At 40.4% G+C, this 20,281-nt stretch overlaps 1 pseudogene; it reads left to right on the top strand.

The window, feature by feature from the left end:
* The first annotated feature begins 939 nt into the window (after positions 1–939).
* On the top strand, positions 940–2,759 carry LOC136483674 (tyrosine N-monooxygenase-like; annotated as a pseudogene).
* The last annotated feature ends 17,522 nt before the right edge of the window (positions 2,760–20,281 follow it).

Below are 20,281 nucleotides of genomic sequence, written 5' to 3'. Positions count from 1 at the left end.
AAGTCACTGTCAAAGTTGTAGTATTCGATGAGAACTGCAACTTTGCAATTAACAACCTTTTCATTGGAGATCGTTTAGAGTGTCAAATATATAATAATATAAGATTCATAATTATGTAGATAAAAGAATAGCATCAATTGTATCGACACATATGTCGCGTAGCTCATCTGCTCTAGACGCTCGAGAGAGAGCAAAAGTTGAGATCATGAGCATGAATCCTAGAAATTGATATTTCTGATTTTTTATCACTTTATCACTAGCGGGAGTCAAGGAGTGGATATCAAAGAACAGAACTTGATCATAAAAAAACTTAGTCCTTCTATCATGAAATACTCCCTCCATTCCATAATGATAAACATATTTTGTATAGACAAAAAAGGTTAAATTTTAAAAACTTTAACTATTAATCAGTCAAAGTATATACAAATTTATGACACAATTTTGTATCAAGAAACTTGTATTCAAAGTTCCTGTAAAATGATATTCGTTCGTCAGTGACAACATATTATAAGAGATATTGAGGATTAAATTCTATTTGAGTATTTGTGTTTATGAAATTTTCTTTAGTTAAATGTTTGTATGGATGTATTGTATTTCACATTTTCACATTGTTTACTGTGAACAGCTAAATGAAATAGCTTCCTTTGTATCTGCTATATATTTTTATATTTTCTGGAGAAGGCCAGCGTTAAATGCATGCTTTATCCTGCTATTATTTAAAACATTATAATCGTTTCTTCTTATCTTAACATTTAAGGAATTCCAAATCAGACCGATCAAAATGGCTAACAGCAACATGGAGCCAATCCAAGCAGGTAGGGTAGAGAGGGTCTTCATCAAGAGGAGTACTATATAATATGCTCCCCTATGGCTCACCAACAGCATAACAAGAGCATCAACACAAACTTGCAGCCGTACCCAAATACCGCAGACTGGGCTGAACACAGATCCATGTACTTCCCAACACAAATATATATGATGAGCTCCAACGCATCATCAAGCATGGCACTAGCACCTAGCCATGCACATGCCGTCACTCCGTTAACAGTACTTTGCACCTTTCTTGCCCTAGCTTTATTATTTCTCTACCGAACCAAAGCAACGTCATCCAAGAAAACACAGCTGCACCAGCTGCCGCCAGGGCCGGCTGGGTTGCCTATCATCGGCAGCCTGCACTGTGTGGTGTCAAAGAGGCCGGTGTTCCGATGGATCCATGGCCTTCTCAAGCACATGCACACCAACATCCTATGCCTCCGCTTTGGAGCTGTCCATGTCGTAGTAGTTGCCTGCCCAGAGATAGCCCGTGAGGTTTTCAGAAAGAATGACGCAGTCTTCGCGTCTCGCCCCCTAACATCCGCCACTGAATTGTTCAGCTTCGGGTACAAGGGCTCCATCCTGTCGCCGCACGGGGAGCAGTGGAAGAAGATGAGGCGGGTGATCACCTCCGATATCCTCTCCGCGTCGATGGAGCGGCGTCTACAGCGCCAGCGAGCGGAGGAGGCCGACCACCTCATCAGGTTCGTCTACAACCAGTGCAACACCTCAGATAACAGCGCCGTCAATGTGCGTCATGTAGCCCAGCATTTCTGCGGCAACATGATACGGAGGCTCATGTTCGGCAAGAGATACTTCTCGGTTGCTGCTGGTGCTGCTGGCAATGGCAGCGGCCCTGGTCCTGAGGAGGTGGCGCACGTGGACGCGCTCTTCACGCTGGTGAACTACATGTACAGCTTCTCCGTTTCAGATTACATCCCTGCTGCGTGGACGTGGATGATTGCTGGCCTCGATCTCGACGGCCAAAAGAAGGCTGCTAAGAGCGTAATGAAGACTATAAACAGATTGCATGATCCCATCATAGAAGAGAGGATCCATGAGTGGGATGGTCTTCGCAAATGCGGTGATAAGGTCGTTTGACGAAATACAAGCACGACAGCGGTAAGATATGTTAATATTTACTATGCCGCATTCCCAATAGTATTAACTTTAAATTGCCTTATTTCTGGACAGTAAATTTCTAGGGGTTTTATTTCCTTTTTTATAACTAACCTTTCATGCATGGTGGTAGAAAATTATGCCGTGTCACTTGTTATTCACTATGTTAATATAACTGTTTCATGTTCAGGAGATAATGTATGCAACTGTCGACAATCCATCAAACGCGGTTGAGTGGGCACTTGCGGAGATGATGAACCAACCGGAGGTCATGCACAAAGCAATGGACGAGCTGAACACTGTTGTTGGCAAGGACAGGCTCGTCCAAGAATCTGACATCCCTCACCTCAACTATCTGAAAGCGTGCATACGGGAGGCCTTCCGCTTGCACCCCTACCACGCTTTCAACCCACCCCACGTCGCCATGGAAGACGCCGTCGTTTCTGGCTACTTCATTCCCAAGGGCAGCCATGTCCTTCTGAGCCGGGTGGGTCTTGGCTGGAACTCAGACGTCTGGGATGCTCCTCTCCAATTCCGGCCAGAGCGACACCTGATGATGAACGAGCATGTGGTTCTCACTTCTCACCGAGCTGGACCTTAGGTTCATCTCGTTCAGCGCAGGTAGGAGGGGATGCCCAGGGGTGTCACTTGGCAGCTCCGTTACAATGATGCTCTTCGCAAGGCTTCTGCAAGGGTTCACATGGACCAAGCCTCCTGGCGTTCGTGCAATCAAGCTCAAGGAATCCACTACAAGTCTCACACTAGCTGAGCCACTCTTCTTACAAGCTCAGCCTCGTTTGCCGGTGCATCTTTATGCATCTGTTTAGTCACCATCGTCTGGAGAGAGTTAGGGATGGGAATGGGTCGGGTTGACCCTGGTTAGTTGACCCGATCCACAAAAGTAATAAGTCAATAGGTCAAGGGGTTGGCATCAAAGTCTAAAATAGGTCGATATAGGTTCGGGACCCACTACTATAGAATGGACTTGTTGTCCCGGGCGGTAACGACCTTTTGTCCCGATTACCGCGCCGGGACAATGATCCCAGGACTAAAGGTGGAACCTTCAGTCCCGGGTCATCGAGCCGGGACTAAAGAGGGACCTTTAGTCCCGGTTGGTGTTACCAACCGGGACTAAAGGCCCTCCAGCCGAGCAAACCTGGCCGCACCCTTTAGTCCTGGTTGGTAACCCCAACCGGGACTAAAGGTTCCTTTTCTTTTTCTTTTTTTTTTTTGTTTAATTTGTTTTTAGTTCAGTTACACATATTTGTTTAATATATAATATGTTTTTATGTACGTATTCTACGCTGCTAATATAAATACACGCACGCATATAATTACATCTAATTCTCATCTCGAGCATTATTATATTCGAATAAAGTATGAAACTATATATATTATAGATATATATGTATATATACAACACTTTCATAATCTTGTTCTCGAAAATAACGATATCAATAAATATTTAATTTACATCATTAGTTCCTTAGATCAAAGTAGAACTCGCCGTTGGGATTTAGCACTTTTTCTAGAAGATATCCTGCTATTGACTCTTGAACTGCTTTCAGATGGTCTTTTTGCATGACCCTTCGTTTCAACCATTCAGTCTTGCATTTGAAATAAAAGGAAAAGTATTAATACATATATATATATTCATTTAAAAATAAATAAAAAATTGATATATACGTACTCTGAGGACATCTGTAGGAGTTCTTCTTATGTATACAGTGATAAATTCACAAACGTAGTATCCACACAAGTTATTACCTGGTTCCTGCCGAAAACACCACTGTACGAGAAGAAGATTATTCTCATCATCTCACACGTAAATTGAAGTACGATATAGTAATTAAACACGTGGGGAAGTATATATAGTACAACTTACTGGTATTTCAACTACATTAAGTGGTGCCTTGCAATCCTTGCGGTGTTGCCGAATAAACTTTTCCAAACCCAGTGCGACCAATAATGTACGATCGTTAATAAATTATGACAAAGTCTATTCAATAATAGCTGTGCGCGAGAGATCGAAATTACCCCTGGATAATGTCTATCATATCTTGATATAGTGCTCGCTCTTTTCTCAATGAGTCCAAGATTACTAACTGACTTGAGTTTAACTCAATGACAATGAGTATCTAGTGAAACTTGCATTGGTTTATACACACACGTACATGCATATAAGTTGTATTGATATTACATAAAATGTGTAGACTACATTATTATTAACACTTACTCAAAGTTGTACGGAAAAAGTATTGTTGTCTTGTCGTGCTGCTTCACGAAGAACTTCATGATATTCGTCTGTGCTTCAGATACCCAGTGGTCCTTGACAATAATATTGGTTTTGAATACGATATAAGGATCAATGAAGCCAACACTAGTGTCTTGTATTCTTTGGAGCTCTGACATCTAGAATCTATATATAAATATAAGTTACATGTGAGGATAATTATATACACGTACGCATGGAAGTGAGTTTATTAAATAAAAGTAAGAATCACTTACAAACAAAAGGAGATAATGATTGATTTGTCCAGAGCGTCCAAGTGGAATAGTTGATGCAATTCTTTGAAACTAATATGTAAGATGTCATCTCCACAGAAGTAATGATGGTCTCTAAATCTGACAAAGATCCACTGCTCACCCCTGCCACACGCCTGCATGTATCACTTGTTGAGCAAGTACATTTGCATACCCAATTTATTCAGAGTCGTAGGGTTGTACAGACTTTTGCCAAATTTATAAGTCTTCTAGGTATCAACTTATAGGTTCTGGATTGGAGCTTTGCCTGTCACTTGATCCAAGGTTAAACCGGTTTGTTCAAAAAAATCATTAAGGTCTTGAACCGACACTTCTCCAGAGTTGCCTGGTCGATAGACTTCTATGTTGAAACCATATTGATTAGCAACAACAAGATTTTGTATTGGTTGCTTCTGTTGTCCGAGCTGTGGGACATCCTTCCCTGATGCTCTTTTCCTTTTTCTTATGTGCATCATGTGACTTTACGAGGGAGCGGTCATAGTCTGATAGTGGCGGTGGCTTACGAACTTCAAGCATCTTTTTCTTGTGAGCTTCGACCTTCTGCCTCAGCTGATCTCGTGGTATGTAAAAGTACGACTTCTCCTTAAGCTTCGCTTGTCTCTGCTTTTGGATATCTATAAAAAAAATTTGGCTGAAAATTACTTGCCAGTGTCTGGGTCTAGACTTCCCCCATGAGCGTAGAACCAATTCTTCGCGCATTGAGACCAGTTCTTCTATATTGTTTCAGGTATGATTCCCTTGGCAGTAATCTTTGCTTCTATGTTCTGCCACTTGGGAATAGCACTCCTATAACCACCTGATCCCATGCGATGATGGTATTGCTTCTGTCGAGCATTCTGTTGATTCCTCATCACACGTTCCTCACTCTCTTGAGATGTCTTGTATTGTATGAAGTCATCCCAATGGGACTCCAACTTGACAAACGCCTTAGCATTGAAATTCGGCGTTTCATTCTTCAAGATAAACTTTTTATACAATGTCTTCTTCCAACTCTGTAACAATGTTGCCATCTTCTTCATTGTCCAATCCCTCACTAGCTCCTTCAAAGCATCATCTGCTTGTAATGTGAAATGCTGAGTGATATCTCTCCAAGCTAGGTTCTTGTCACGATCAGATACAAAACTAACATTAGGAGCGAATATCTTCTGCTTCCATTCATGAGCACTAACTGGGATCCTATCCCTTATAATGAACCCACATTGATTGACATATGTCTGAGCATGTGGTCCCAATGGTTTGCCGGTGTCGGTGTCAAATTCTGATATTATGAAACGGCCCTCTAATGGCTTTTTTGGCCCTCGGACTTTCCTACTCTTGCCGGTGGTTGATGTAGATCCAGAGACCGGCTACATGAGTAGAAACACAACGATTAACAACAAATATACGTACGCATGCATCTATAAGAGATGATAGATAATCGAATATACCTCGCTAGTATTTTCTTGCGCGACAATTTGTTGATCTTCAACCATCGGCATATTCAGGATATCCTCATAATTAGCAAAGTACTGACTCGTGTCATCCACATTGGTGCCGACGTTGATAATATTCGCCATTATGTCATCATTCAAGTTATCATCCGGAGCAGCCATTTGTATCTTCAAGATAACACATAGATAGAATTACTATGGCACATAACATAAGTACATGTGATAACACATATAGAATTACTAAATCCAATTAAATATAATAACACATGGAAATAATTAAGTACATGTATATATACACATAGAAATAATTAAGTACATATATATGTATCAATATAGAATCTCTAGATAGAATTAATTACTAAATCTAATTAAACCTAACATATATACTATACATAGATAGAATTACTAAATCAAAATTAAATCTAACACATATAGAGAGAGATAGAATAATAATTACTAAATATATCAAAAACTATAATAAAAACTATCTAAAAACTATCTAAATAAAGTACTAATTAAATTTTAATACATTTAATCTAATTAACATATATCAAAAACTATCTAAAAACTAAGAATAATAAACTACTAATTAAATTTTAATACATTTAAATCTAACATATATATCAAACACTACCTAAAAAACTATCTAAAAAACTATCTAAAAAGTATCTAAAAAACTATCTAAAACAGGCTAGCCGGCCATGCATGGCGGCTGGGCGTGCTGGCCGGCCACGGGGCCGAGCAGAGCCGCACGAGGATGACGTACGGCGGAGATTCGATGGCTGCCGGGCGGGGCTCGACGACGACGGCGGCGCGGGCGCGGCAGAGACAACGAGATCGAGGCCGAGCGGGGGTAGACGATCGACGACGGCGGCGCGGGCGCGACAGAGACGACGAGGATGTTGTAGATCGAAAAGTAGAAGATGAACCAGTCGATATATATAGGCCGGGACCCTTTAGTCCCGGCTGGTAACCCAAACTGGGAATAAAGGTCCAACCCTTTAGTCCCGGCTCGGCTTACCAGCCGGAACTAAAGGATCTTTAGTCTCGGTTGGTGTTATCAACCGGGACTAAAGGTATCTTCTATGCGGCCATAATATGTTTGTATATTCCCATTTGGATCTGTGCCATCTATGCGAACACCACTATTTTGATTGGTGCTTCTTTTATCTTGGGCAACTGTGTAAACAATGTTAAGAACCCATTGGACTTCAAATATATACTGTCAAGGTCATCAAAATAATGTGTGCATGCATTATATCCTTTGTTTGTCTGACCTGAAAGATTACTTAAAGCAGGCTAATCATTGATTGTTAAGAACAACATTGCTCGTAGGTCAAAGTGTTCTTGTTTGTACTCATCCCAGACACGTACACCTGGTTTGTTCCATAAAACTAGAAGTTCTTCAACTAATGACTTCAGATAGACATCAATGTCGTTGCCAGGTTGCCTCGAACCTTGGATGAGGATCGGCATCATAATGAACTTCCGCTTCATGCATAACCATGGAGGAAGGTTGTAGATACATAGAGTAATTGGCCAAGTGCTATGACTAGTGCTCTGCTCCCCAAAAGGATTTATACCATCTGTACTTAAGGCGAACCTTAAGTTTCTAGCCTCATTTGCAAACTCTGGAAATTCCCTGTCTATCGGTCTCCACTGGGACCCATCAGCTGGGTGTCTCAGCATATTGTCTACCTTACGGTCTTCTTTATGCCACCGCAATAACTTTGCATGGTCTTTATTTCTGAACAAACATTTTAAGTGTGGTATTATAGGAGCATACCAAAAAACCTTAGCAGGGATTTTCTTTCTAGGACGTTGTTCACCCTCAACGTCACTAGGATCATCGCGCCTGATCTTATACCACGCTGCTTTACATACCGGGCATTCATCCAAATTCTCGTATTCATTACCATGGTAGAGGATGTAGTCATTAGGACATGCATGTATCTTCTAGATTTTTAATCCCAAAGGGCAGACAACCTTTTTTTGCTTCGTACGTAGTGGTGGGCAATTCATTTGGCTTCGGAAGCATCTTCTTTATGAGGTTCAATAAATTCCTAAATGCCTTGTCGGATATACCATTCTTTGCCTTCCACTGTAGCAATTCCAGTGTTGTACCTAGCTTTTTTTGCCCCTCTTCGGCCGTCGGGTATAGCAACTTCCTATGATCCTCAAGCATGCGCTCGAACTTAACTTTCTCTTTTTCACTTTCGTATTCTTGTTGTGCATCACGAATGGCATTGCCAAGAGCATCACCGAGATCATCTTCTGCCGCTACCTCTTCTTCATCTCTCCCCATTGTAGTATCATCAAAGGCACCATACTGAGCAATAATGTCATCAATGTCTAAATCTTCTCCTTCACCTTCTTCCATCATGACCCCGCTTTCTCCATGCTTAGTCCAACATATAGTTTAACATGAAACCTGACTTAAGCAAATGTGAATGAAGACTCATTGAGCTTGAATATTCCTTTAAATTCTTACATATGGCACATGGACAGCACATGAAACCATTCCGCTTATTTGCCTCGGCCACACCTAAGAAATAGTGTACGCCCTCAATAAAGTCTTAGGAGCGGCGATCGGCATTGTACATCCAATGGCGTGACATAATCTGCATTATACGACAAATTATGAAAACCTTGAACATAATTAAGTATTTTATTACACAACATAAATGACACACACACGGTTGATTAATTAACTAAGCCTGGCTACAACGTAAGCAATCCCAACTATCACTAAACAAACTAAAACTACAATGCACTTCAGTAACATAATTATTTCATGATCATACGCAACTAAAACAGACAAATCATTCTTCTGTTGAATATCAATAAGCTTCTCCTGCTGGCTCACTGCCTCATCATCAGCAGCCGCTACCTCAAGCGCACTCAAATTCTGCACGTATGTAGCATAATCTTCCTCCCAGTACCAACCATCGCATCTATTGCCCTCCCACTGAAATTAAAGCCAAAAAATATTTAATCAAAAATATTCAAAAAAAGCAGGTCAATTAGCCATAATAATAAAATGCGTAAGAAACTCACATCGCGATCCGGGCACTTGTAGAAAATACGACCCTTGTTGGGTCCCTGTCTCTTGACTCGGTACTCCATCACAATCTTCTGCTTACACTTGCCGCAGATAATGAGAGGGAGTTCTGGCCTCAGTCGTTTCGCAACCGAACGAGAGGCCGAGGATCCGATACCAGTTGTCATCTACTTTCTATACTTATTTTTGCAAACTAGTGTAAATTTCATATTTTCTAAAATGATATATTTAAACAAAACTAGTACGGATTTCACATATTTCAATAAATAACCATCCGTACTAGTTGACCTTGCTTACGTGATCATCTCAGCGAGTATTTCTCCACCGGACGGCACTGTACTTGGCTAAGGAAGAGCTTCGATTCTACGAGGAAGGCAACACGGTCTTCCATGACCGTTGCCGCTCTCCCTCGTAGAATCAAAGCTCCTCCTTGATGACCGTTACCGCTCGACAGAGAACATGCTCGCCGAGCTGAACACGGTCCGCAAGTTCAACCAGTACGGATTTTCTACAATTTTCTAACTATTTTCTAAGTTTTTCATTTCATGGAAAAATTAATTCTAAAAAATAAAAGACATGATTTCTAAGTATTTGATTTCAAGGAAAAAATAATTCTAAGTGACCTGCTCGATATCGGCGAGCTCGCGGGCGTTTAGGTTACGAGGATAGTAACATTTGTAGATGACATTTGTAGGTCTGAAGTTATCAAATATCCATCAAATTATAGCTCGAAAACATGTTTCAATAAATAACCATCCGTACTAGTTGACCTTGCTTACGTGATCATCTCGGCCAGCATTTCTCCACCGGACGGCACCGTACTTGGCCAAGGAAGAGCTCCGATTCTACGAGAAAGGGAATACGGTCTTCCACGACCGTTGCCGCTCTCCCTCGTAGAATCAAAACTCCTCCTTCACGTCCGTTACCGCTCGGCAGCGAACATGTTGGCCGAGCTGAACACGGTCCGCAAGTTCAACTAGTACGGATTTTCTACAATTTTCTAACTATTTTCTAAGTTTTACATTTCATGGAAAAATTAATTGTAAGATCACGTAAGCCGCCGGGGACGAGGATGGCACGTGCTCCAGCGAGGACGGGCGAGGCGTGATTTTGATGAACTAATTTAACTTTTGTTTATCCAAACATATATGCAAATCATCATGTGATTTTAAGCTAAAAATGACATATAAAATCATAATAAAGTCCAACATATAAAGTTACACATGCATCTACATTGCAAAATGAGACAAGCTACTGATAAAACATAAGAGGATTAAGTTTGTTACCTCCAAAATCGAAGAGCAACACCAATGGAGGGGGAGAGAGCAAGAACAACAGCAAGCTGAATAACAGAGGCAGTGAGTTTGAATGGAATGGCTCGGGGAGGAAGAAATGAGCTGGATTATAGGCCGGGATAATTAGTCCCGGTTAGGGGGCCAAACCAGGACTAAAGATTAATCTTTATTCTCGGGGCATCACCCAAACCGGGACTAAAACCTTTAGTCCCGGTTGGTAATACTAGCCGAGACTAAAGATCCCTGCCCCGCGGACGACCGTTGGGCAGGGACCTTTAGTCCCGGTTGGTATTACCAACCGGGACTAAAGGGTCCTTTAGTCCCGGGGGCAAAAAAATGCCGAGGCTAATGCTAAATTGGGACATCGTTCTAAAGTCTGTTCTCTAGTAGTGACCTATTGACCAAATGAGTATGATAGATCGAACCACTAGTCATATGATGTTTTTTTCTTTAATTTGTTAGCCTTCTTTATTGTTGTTTCGAATAAAGACAGTTGGTCATAACTTGTAAGCGTCTATGCTTGGAAGTACATTGGGGATATCATATTTGAAAGTGAAAAGTAGATAAAAATTAAAATCATGGTACACTTACAAACATATTTAATTTGATGCATTACTAATTCCCTTAATATGTTATGATGATACTTTTCAGTCTTGTATCTCAGTCTTTCAAGACGTGTTGATAGTATTCATGTCCCATAATAATAGAAAAAAATTGTCTCAACCCATATTACCCATTAGACTAATGAGGCCATGGGTTGTTGACCCATGGTCCATAAAATTGGCCTTGAGGCCACCGGACCGAGCCGTCCCATTCCTATCCCTAGGAGATCGAGACTGTCATGGAGCAGCTTTATGCAGTATATTATATTCTTGCATAAGTCCCGTTCATGTTAGGGGAACGCACGCACCGGCTTCATCACTAGGACTGTTGCAACGGCATGAAGAAAACAAGAAGTGAATCTTTCAAGTTTGTCCTGTGCTAGAAACATCCGCTATGCGGTTCCTTTTTTCTTTTGGATGGCCAAATAATGTTGGAATGGAGTTAAGTTAGACACCTTCGGCTTTGATTTAAGTTGACGTAATAAGTGGTATGATTATCTTGGTCACGTGGGATGAAGCCGCATATTTATTCTTTTATATAAAAAGAATACTCCTGCACAAGTTGTCATGATATCTTTACGTGATCATGTATATCCTTTGAAAATGGGTGAAGTGTGTTAGTGTCAATAATCTTGCATTGTGTGCTTATAGTTTATTACTACTTTGTCAGTTTTTCCTTGGCGTGTGTGGTCATGGGTTTATGATGGTCGTCTAAGTCCAATGAAAATGGTGAAGATATGCTGGTATTAATAATCTTGTGTGCTTAATTATGATTTGTTAGTTTGTCAGTTCGTGTACGTTGTTGTCCAGTTGTGTTTGCACGATCACTTGTTTATGCAGAAGTACTGTGTCCATGGCTATCTGCAAAATACATTAGAGGTGGATGGAGCACGGAGGGGAATAAGGTGGCAGCTGGGATTGTGGGTGGTGGGTGTAGCACCCGATTTTAAGAATAAAACCAGATACACATCATATATGAGCCTATGAAGTCAAATTTCACATATACCTACAAATAAGGGTAATATCAATAGACAATGCTCAATATATAATGTACTTAGTATAAAGAATATAACCTTAGAGAGCAAACAGCGGAAAGACAACTCCGATCTTCGGGTGAAGACTCCAATTCCATAGGAACAACTGACTAGTTGATTACAAACCTAATTCCTCTAAACTTTAGCAATCTGGTACCCATCTAGGATTTTTCTAAAGATTTAAAAAAATAAAGCAAGCGTAAGTACATGTTGTACTCAACAAATATAACATGAGGTTCATGAGGCTCAAAAAACTGACACTAGTTTAACTGCGATTAGCTTTTAATGAGTCATCTTTTAGCAATTGGGTGGCAACAAGTTTAATCACAAGCCAATATAAACACATGATCAGATAAACATGAATAATGAATAGCATAAACAGTAATAATTAATGAGCATCTTTATCATCAGTATCATCAGTGTTCATCATCTATTCTGTAAGGGTCCAAGGCCGTCCGTGACCGTGAGCACGGCTAATATACCAGTTTTACACTCTGCAGAGGTCGTACACTTTCACTGTGAGTCGTGATTTACCCTTTCGCCTGAGGTAGCTAATCTCTTGACCCACTTTCAAGGAATGTCGGTAGGATTCACTATGAAGCCTTTCAAAGGTTCATCTAACAAGTTAGGGCCATTAGATTCACTCGACATACAGATGTAGAGCCCCCTTCCCGATGGCACAATGACACGCAGCCTATACACAAGGAGACAGAGGCCGCACTATACCCGATTCGGTAAGCCTTTCTTACGCTAATAAAGGTAACATCTAACAAGCTAGAAAAAGGTCCTCCTGCTGAGCTAAAGCTAGAGCCATGTAGCCCTCACAGCTGTACTGTAAGTCCCGGATGTTCATTTATAGATAAATCCTTAGGGAGAGGAATCTAGAGCACCATAGAAATAGCCCAATGCTCTAGCCCCCTGGTTCCATGTTGCTAAAAAGTATCTTTTAGTGTTTATTGCATATACCATTAGTCAAGTTACAAGATCATAGTTTTAGTTGAGCACTAGCATCATACTAGCCAATGTAGTAACCCAAAGGTGTCAAGGAATCCAGGATATCAATTAGCTAGAAAAATTACCACAGTTGCCAAGGTAGACACATACAGCATGAATTAAATGATTAAAGGTGTATAGGACAACAAGAAAGATCCCATGATATACTTGCCTTAAAACACCAATCCTTCGATAAACTTTAATCTTCAACGTCCTTCTTCTTCTTCTTCTTAATCACCACGTATATCTCACCGACTGGACATGATCATAAAGCACCACACAAGCATCCATGCAATCATACACGAAGCAAACAATAGAACTAAATCAGAATAGTACATCAAACATATGAAATAGCAGGTAAAAAGGTTTCAAAAATGTTCTACACGTTGCTACAAACACACAGACGCGAAAAAGACTCTAATCAGAGCTATAACGAAGAAGTTATGAATTAAACAAGATTTCCTTTAATAAAATAATAGATTAAATCTAACCTCAAATTCCAAAAGTTGAAAACATGTTTAACAGTAGCTTGAATATGTAGATTACGCAATTACGAATCTAACGCAACTTGAACGGGTCAAATCGGAGTTAAAACAGAGAAAATATGAGCAAAACAAAATCAATGGCAATTTTGTAATTATTTTGAACTCATTTTTAGTTTGAAAATAAAAGAAAACGAATAAAAACTTCTGTATGGACTTGGCGTCGTTTTTAGGAAAACACGGGGGTCAAAACATAAAAACTAGGGCAAAATTACCCACCGAAGAGGTATCTTCTAATCTAGGCTGTTGATCTCAGATCGTGTGGTGCAGATCAAATCAAGGAACGGGGATCGCCGGAGCGGCGCTGTGCGCGGTGGCGCCATGGCTAGGGAGCAGAGGACCTCGCTGGAGTTCACAGAGACGGCCCTAGAGGCCACGGTTAGACTCGGGGATGGCATGGGAAGAAAGAGGGAAGCACAACAAACTCACCACGACGCTTTACACGGTCGGAGACGACACAGAGGTGACACGAGGCTTGGCGGGGCGGACGACGAGCACGGCGGCTATGGTTACGAGCTTGGCGCGGTGATTCAGCGACTTGGCTATGGCTCTAAGGCTAGGGATGGAAGTGGCACGGTGCGGGGCTCGGCTTTTATGAGGCGGGGTGGTGTGGGGTGCACGGCACGACGTGAAGTCGTGGCGGTGGTGGATTTCCTCGGTGGCGGAGTCCGCTTCGGCTACGATGGAGGTAGGGATGACACCGACAAGTGGGTCCCACTAGTCCGCAAGGCAAGAAGGCGGGGCTAGGATGATAGCAATGTAGAGCAAGGGAGGCGCTCTACGTGGATGGGCCTGGAGGGGAGCTGGGCCTCGGGGTGGAGCAGGCCTGCGCGGCTTGGCTGCTGGGCCGAATAGAGGGGAGAGGGAGAGAGAGTTTTTCTTTTCTATTTTGTTTTCAAAACCAAAGTCAATTATGAACCAAATGCAAATTCAAATAGAGTTTCAAATATACTTTTCAATTCAAATAAAAGTGAGCAAATTTTGGTAAGTTTTCCAAAAATAAATTTTACAACTTTTTAAATTCTTTTATTTTCTAATTTTCTTTTATTTTATTTCAAAGCCATTTTCAAATTCATTTTCAAAAGCATTTTAAACCATTTTGAATTTTAATCAAAACCACTCAACCAAATAAATCAAATGCACCGGCATGTATGCACAACCATGTTGGTACTTGTCACACCCCAAAATTTCTGATTTTGGGTTGTGCATAGAAAACACTAAATAAAATAAATTATTTTAATATTTGGATAAAATTTACCAAGTTTAGTTTGAGCTAGCGCAAATTTAGTTAAAGGAAAAATGTGAATTGTCAAAGTTTTCTAATTTTGAAGGGTGTTTGGATGATGTGATTTTGCTTGTTGCTTCTTTGTGTGTTGAGAGTGAGCAAAGTCTTTAAAATGCGTTAGTAGGTCAATTTTTCTTCTCCGGCACGTCTTTATCTTTTTCTACAATCAAATTCTTTGTTTCTCGGCTCAAGTTTCCGTTGGGAGCTTCCGAAAATCTTTTCTTTGTAGTGCAAATCACTCCTTTCAGTTCCTCGTCCGTCAATCAATCTCTATAAACTTCTCGGGAATTTTTCTAGCTTTATCTAGAACTTGTTTCTATTTGTCTGTGAGTATAATTTAATTTTTAGATGCTCCAAATTATCTTATCATAAGCTCCAAATACTTTATTTGGGTTCCTCATGTTCCATAATGTCTATGGGAATTTTCCCTGAATTTTTAGGGCTTTTGGAGTATGTTTCGCGGCTTAAATAATAATTCTAGACTTTTCTGAAATTATTTTATCCATGAAATTAATTAATTCTGAAAATAATAAATCTCTCATTTTTCCCAACGCTCAAAGTCCATGTGCAATAATCCTAATAAATCCTAAAGGCCCATGCATTTATTTACTAATGAGCTTTAATGATTATTTAAGCCCATTAGTAAATGTGAAGGGTGCAACATCAATTAGTACCATATTGCTAGTTGATGTAGATGTGGAGAGTTTTTCTTTCTATATATATGTGTACCAACCCCTTGAGCAAAGCACACCAAAACTACCATAAGGGGAGCCCCTAGTTTGGGAAATCCCTCGTGTAGAAAATTAGAATTTTCTCTCTTTCAATCATGCCACCGTCGGCCTGCTCCGATGACTCTTCCGACAAGTCGCCGCCATCGCATGGTACCTCTCTTCGTTCTCTACGTCTTAGCATCCTTGTTTTTTTATCAATCCGCCGCCGTACGACCGTTTTCCCTTCGTTTTTTCTTTTTCCGATCGACTTTTCTAGCGAAGAGCTTCCGTGGCTGGCATCATTTTCTTCTCTGTTGGCCTCTCGCAAGCTACTGCATCACCACCGGTCGTCCATCCTCTCGCCGTCCGCATCCAGGACGCGTCCCTACTCCACAGTGCGCGCCTCCCCTAGCAAGCCAGCGCCACTGCTGCCCTATACGAGCAGAGCAGACCGGCCAAGCAGGGCAGACCGGCAACTCAGCCCTCACCGACCAAGGTCGCTGCGGGCCCTACTCCGGTGCTACTGCTGGCCGACCGCCTGGCCAAGGCACCCCTCCCTCCCCTGCCGATGCTGAGCCTCCTCGCCCCTCCCTCCCCTGCCGATGCTGAGCCTCCTCACCTCCGTGACGAACAGCAGCAGCAGTGGATGGATGGATTCCCATGGGTTAGTAACCTATGCAGTTTATCCGTTTTAAGTGGTTCAAGTTGCGTTAGATTCGTGTCATCGAGATCTACGCAATAGAGTTATTAGTTTATATGTCATACGTTTATGAATTTATTTTGTTAAAATATTAATTGTGTTTATAATTAATTAAAGGTTGTTTAATTAAAGTCGATTTAGGTTTTTCATTTCGATTCGATTGCGCGAGTTTCATCGCAACATGTGATACGTGTTCGTGACGATGTGTTCCATGTTACCTTATTATGCTTACATAATTAAATATTAATTTGATTAACATTTATTTAATAGTCTTTTTAATTAAAATCAATCTAGTTTTTAATTATGTTTCCGATCTACGCTCGCTTTGTAACGTTGTACGCTAGGCGATGACGATGTTATATACCATGTCCCGTGTTTATAGTTTTCAACACAAATATTAATTGGATTAATATTATTGCTCACACCGTTTTCCGAATTAAAAGCTAATTAGTGTTGTAACTTCGTTCTTGTTGAGTTGCGACCGTGCCGACCATAAGATACGTGCTAGCAACGACGTATGACAGTGTTACGTGCTTGTGATTTGTAAACTGAATATTCATTTAACTAATAGTATACGACTATTTTTCTAAATTAAAAGCAACATAGGTGTCACACTTCGTAGTTTATACACAAATGTTAATATAATTAATTACTAACATAATCATGTTCCTAAATTATCAATTGCTTAGCTTGAACATACGCCATACATAATTCCAACACAGGTTCCACACGTTAGTTTTTTTTAAAGATTGAAGTTTAATTTGTTTATTTATACGGCAACATTTATGAATAGAATATAACTAGGTTTAACTTGGTTTTTGAAGGAAAACATAAATTGACTAATCTGAATTAATGTCATTCATATGATTTTCTTAATTAGAATAAATCAAGCTGTGTTAGATTAGTGTCGACATGCTCTATGCAGTACTACCAATGTTTTCATGTCACATGTTTTTCTATATATAGTTGAATATTAAATTGATTAATATATATATGCAACCAATTTTATAATTAAAAACAACATAGCTAAATGTCGATCTTTCCTAAATAAACTCTAATTTGACTAATATTAATATATATGTTTGTAATTATAGTGTGGTTAGCTCAATCATGCGTCACGTATAATTTGAATAGATATTTTCACGTGTTATTTTATCTTCGCAAATTTAAAGTTTAATATGACTTAAATTAGACGGCCGTATTTATTAATAAAATATGACCGGTCATAACTCGACTTTTGAATTAAAAGATAATTTGACTAATCTAAACTAATAATTTTTCTATGGGTTTGTTAACTAAAATAAATCTAACTTACAGTTGTTCCTTTTCTTTTACAGTATAATATAGAACTCCCGGTAGTCGTTTCTTTTTAACGGTAATTCCATTATTGACATTTCTTGCGTTGTCGAAACCACAACAACGAGCCCTCCCTCCTAGTACGTTGTTTTAAAGCTTTTGGTATGATTGGTGTATTGTTCTTAATTTATTTTGCTTTCTTGTTTGTTTGTTTCTTTGTGCTTGGTGTTTGCCATGAGTAGAAGAGAACAATACGTAAGCAGTGGAGATCAGAAGTTGAGTGTGCGAAGCTGCAGAAGCTGTAGAATGGAAGATAAAGTTGAAGCTTCTCTAAGCAAGTTGCTTCGGGTGTAAAACAAGTTTAAGGCAAGTATAGCATGTGATCATCCTTGTTTCCTATTCACTTTAATTCATTAAATTCATGTTGCATGTGTCACCCTGATAGGGATTCCCTAGAATTGAACTTTTACCTTGTCACCTACGGGTTATGCATTAGGTAGCTTTGCTAGTGCTCAATTAAACCATGATCTTGTAACTTAACTAATGGTATATGCAATAAACATTAAAATATGACTTTTTAGCAACTTGGAAGCAAGGGGCTAGAGTATTTAGCTACTTTTCAAATGCTTCAGATTCCTCTCTCTAAGGACTTATCTGTATGTAATCATCCGGGACTTACAGTACAGCTATGAGGGCTATATGGCTCTGGCTTTAGCTCAGTATGAGGATCTTTTCTAGTTTGTTAGTGGTTACCTTTATTGGCGTAAGAATGGCTTGACGAATTGGGTATAGTGCGGTCTCTGTTCCCATGTGTATAGGCTGCGTGTCAATGTGCCATAGGGAAAGGGGGCTCTACATCTGTTTGCCGAGTGAATCTAATGGCCCTAACTTGTTAGACGAACCTTTGAAAGGCTTCATAGTGACCCCTGTCTGCTCACCTTGGAAGTGTTTTGTGAGTAATTAACCCGGACATATGGGTATCATGACTCACAGTGAAAGTGTACAACATCTGCAGAGTGTAAAACTGGTATATCAGCCATGCTCACGGTCACGAGCGGCCTTGGAACATTTACGGAATAGATGAACACTAAGTATTACATGTTTATGCAATTCATCATGTTTACATTGATCATGTGTTTTGCATTGGGAATTGAAACAACTTGTGGCTACTCTTAAGCTAAAATTATGACAACTGAAAGCTGAATGTTGTTAAACCTGTGTCAAGCCTTTTAAGCCTCATGAACCATGTGTTACACTTGTTGAGTACGACATATACTTACGCTTGTTTATTTTTATAATTTGGATAAAAATCTCGGATGGGTAACAGATGGCTTTGGGTATGATGACTTTCCTGAGGACTTCTAGACTTGTGGTCAACCAGTCGACGTCCCTATGAAATGTAGCTTCCGTGAGAGATCTTTTATTGTTTTTGCTATATTTATGTGATAACTCTGTCTTATTTGTGATGTAATAAACACTTGTGATGATACTATTTATAATTTATCAGCTTATGTGTGTGACTGATCTCTGGACGCACATAAGATTCTACACTCTATTTTATCCTTAAAATTGGGTGTGACAGTACTCCTTATGATAAATTTTAATATAATGAAAATATTATTTTTCCTATATTTCATATACACAAAAATTTATAAATTAATCATTTTAATCCTATTTTCAAAAGTGCAAATTTTAGGTTGTTACAGTGGGTTGGTGGATAGTGCAGCCTAGTTCGTCGAATGGAAAAGGAGGGCTGTTGAAAGATGGGTTTTGGGCCAACTAGGATAACATTGCTAGGTTAGCCGGACTGTCCAATATGATGGAAGAAAGATGTACACCATGGTCCATGGCCCATAAATATCAGTCCACCACTCTACATACATATAGTATTCTGGCAATCCCAAAACTATGATACAAACGCGCAAAAAAAAGATGCACACATCAGTAACACTAAAACGAGAATCGCCACAGATGTACAATTAGAAATGCGCTTTTGACGAGTTTGCGTAGGCCCAGGTATTAAGAAGGCTCATCTCTAATATGATTGTATTAGAGACCCGTGTTCTCAAGACATCTCTGAAGTTATAGAGACGCTTCTCTTACACACCTGTCTTTTGGAAGATAACACACATCAGAGATAGGTAAAATATTACAAATGTGTGAACTTTCCGCATGTCTCTCCTATGAGTACCGCATCAGGGACGTGCTATCTCAAACCTCACCACTAGTGCACTGTCTTGTTTTAGAGACACGTTTATTTACTACAAGTCACTAGCTACCGTCGGCACCTACGGAGCTACCTCTTTGCCGAAACTTCGATCTGCACAAGCGAGGTCTACCCATCTGGTGTCGCCACGCTGCCACACCGTGGAATCGTATCTCTCCAGTCAACCCCTCGACGATGTGTTGGCTGTTGCCACGTCCACAGTGCGCTGCTAGCCCGCCCAGCTTATCTGTACCCATGGTGTGGCCGCGTGATGATACTCCATTCGCATCGCACACTTTCTCGTGGCCGCGGGATGGTGCACTTGCAACCCATCTTAATTTGTTGGCTCATCAGCCATCATTCCCTAACATTGCACGTCTAACCTCACGAGGCCTGACATGAGCACAACCACTTGGAGCCACCTGTGCTCACATTTAGAAGGCAAGGCAGTTGTTTATCATCTCCAGATGGTAGAGGCTGGAACTTTGTTCCATTATCTAAAAATTTAGAAGCCAAGCAAGTGAGCCCTCAAGTAACATCGAACCTGCCCTTCACCATGCTCTACATCGCCATGATCGCCCTTTCCTCATCCGCACACGGCCATTCTTGCACCCTCCCACCACATCATCTGCCAGATAGTAAACGCACAAA

Source organism: Miscanthus floridulus, chromosome 1 (genome assembly GCF_019320115.1).
Source record: "Miscanthus floridulus cultivar M001 chromosome 1, ASM1932011v1, whole genome shotgun sequence".
Classification (NCBI taxonomy): domain Eukaryota; kingdom Viridiplantae; phylum Streptophyta; class Magnoliopsida; order Poales; family Poaceae; genus Miscanthus; species Miscanthus floridulus.
Note: the sequence above shows the minus strand (reverse complement) of the source record. Positions and strands in the feature narration are given on the sequence as shown.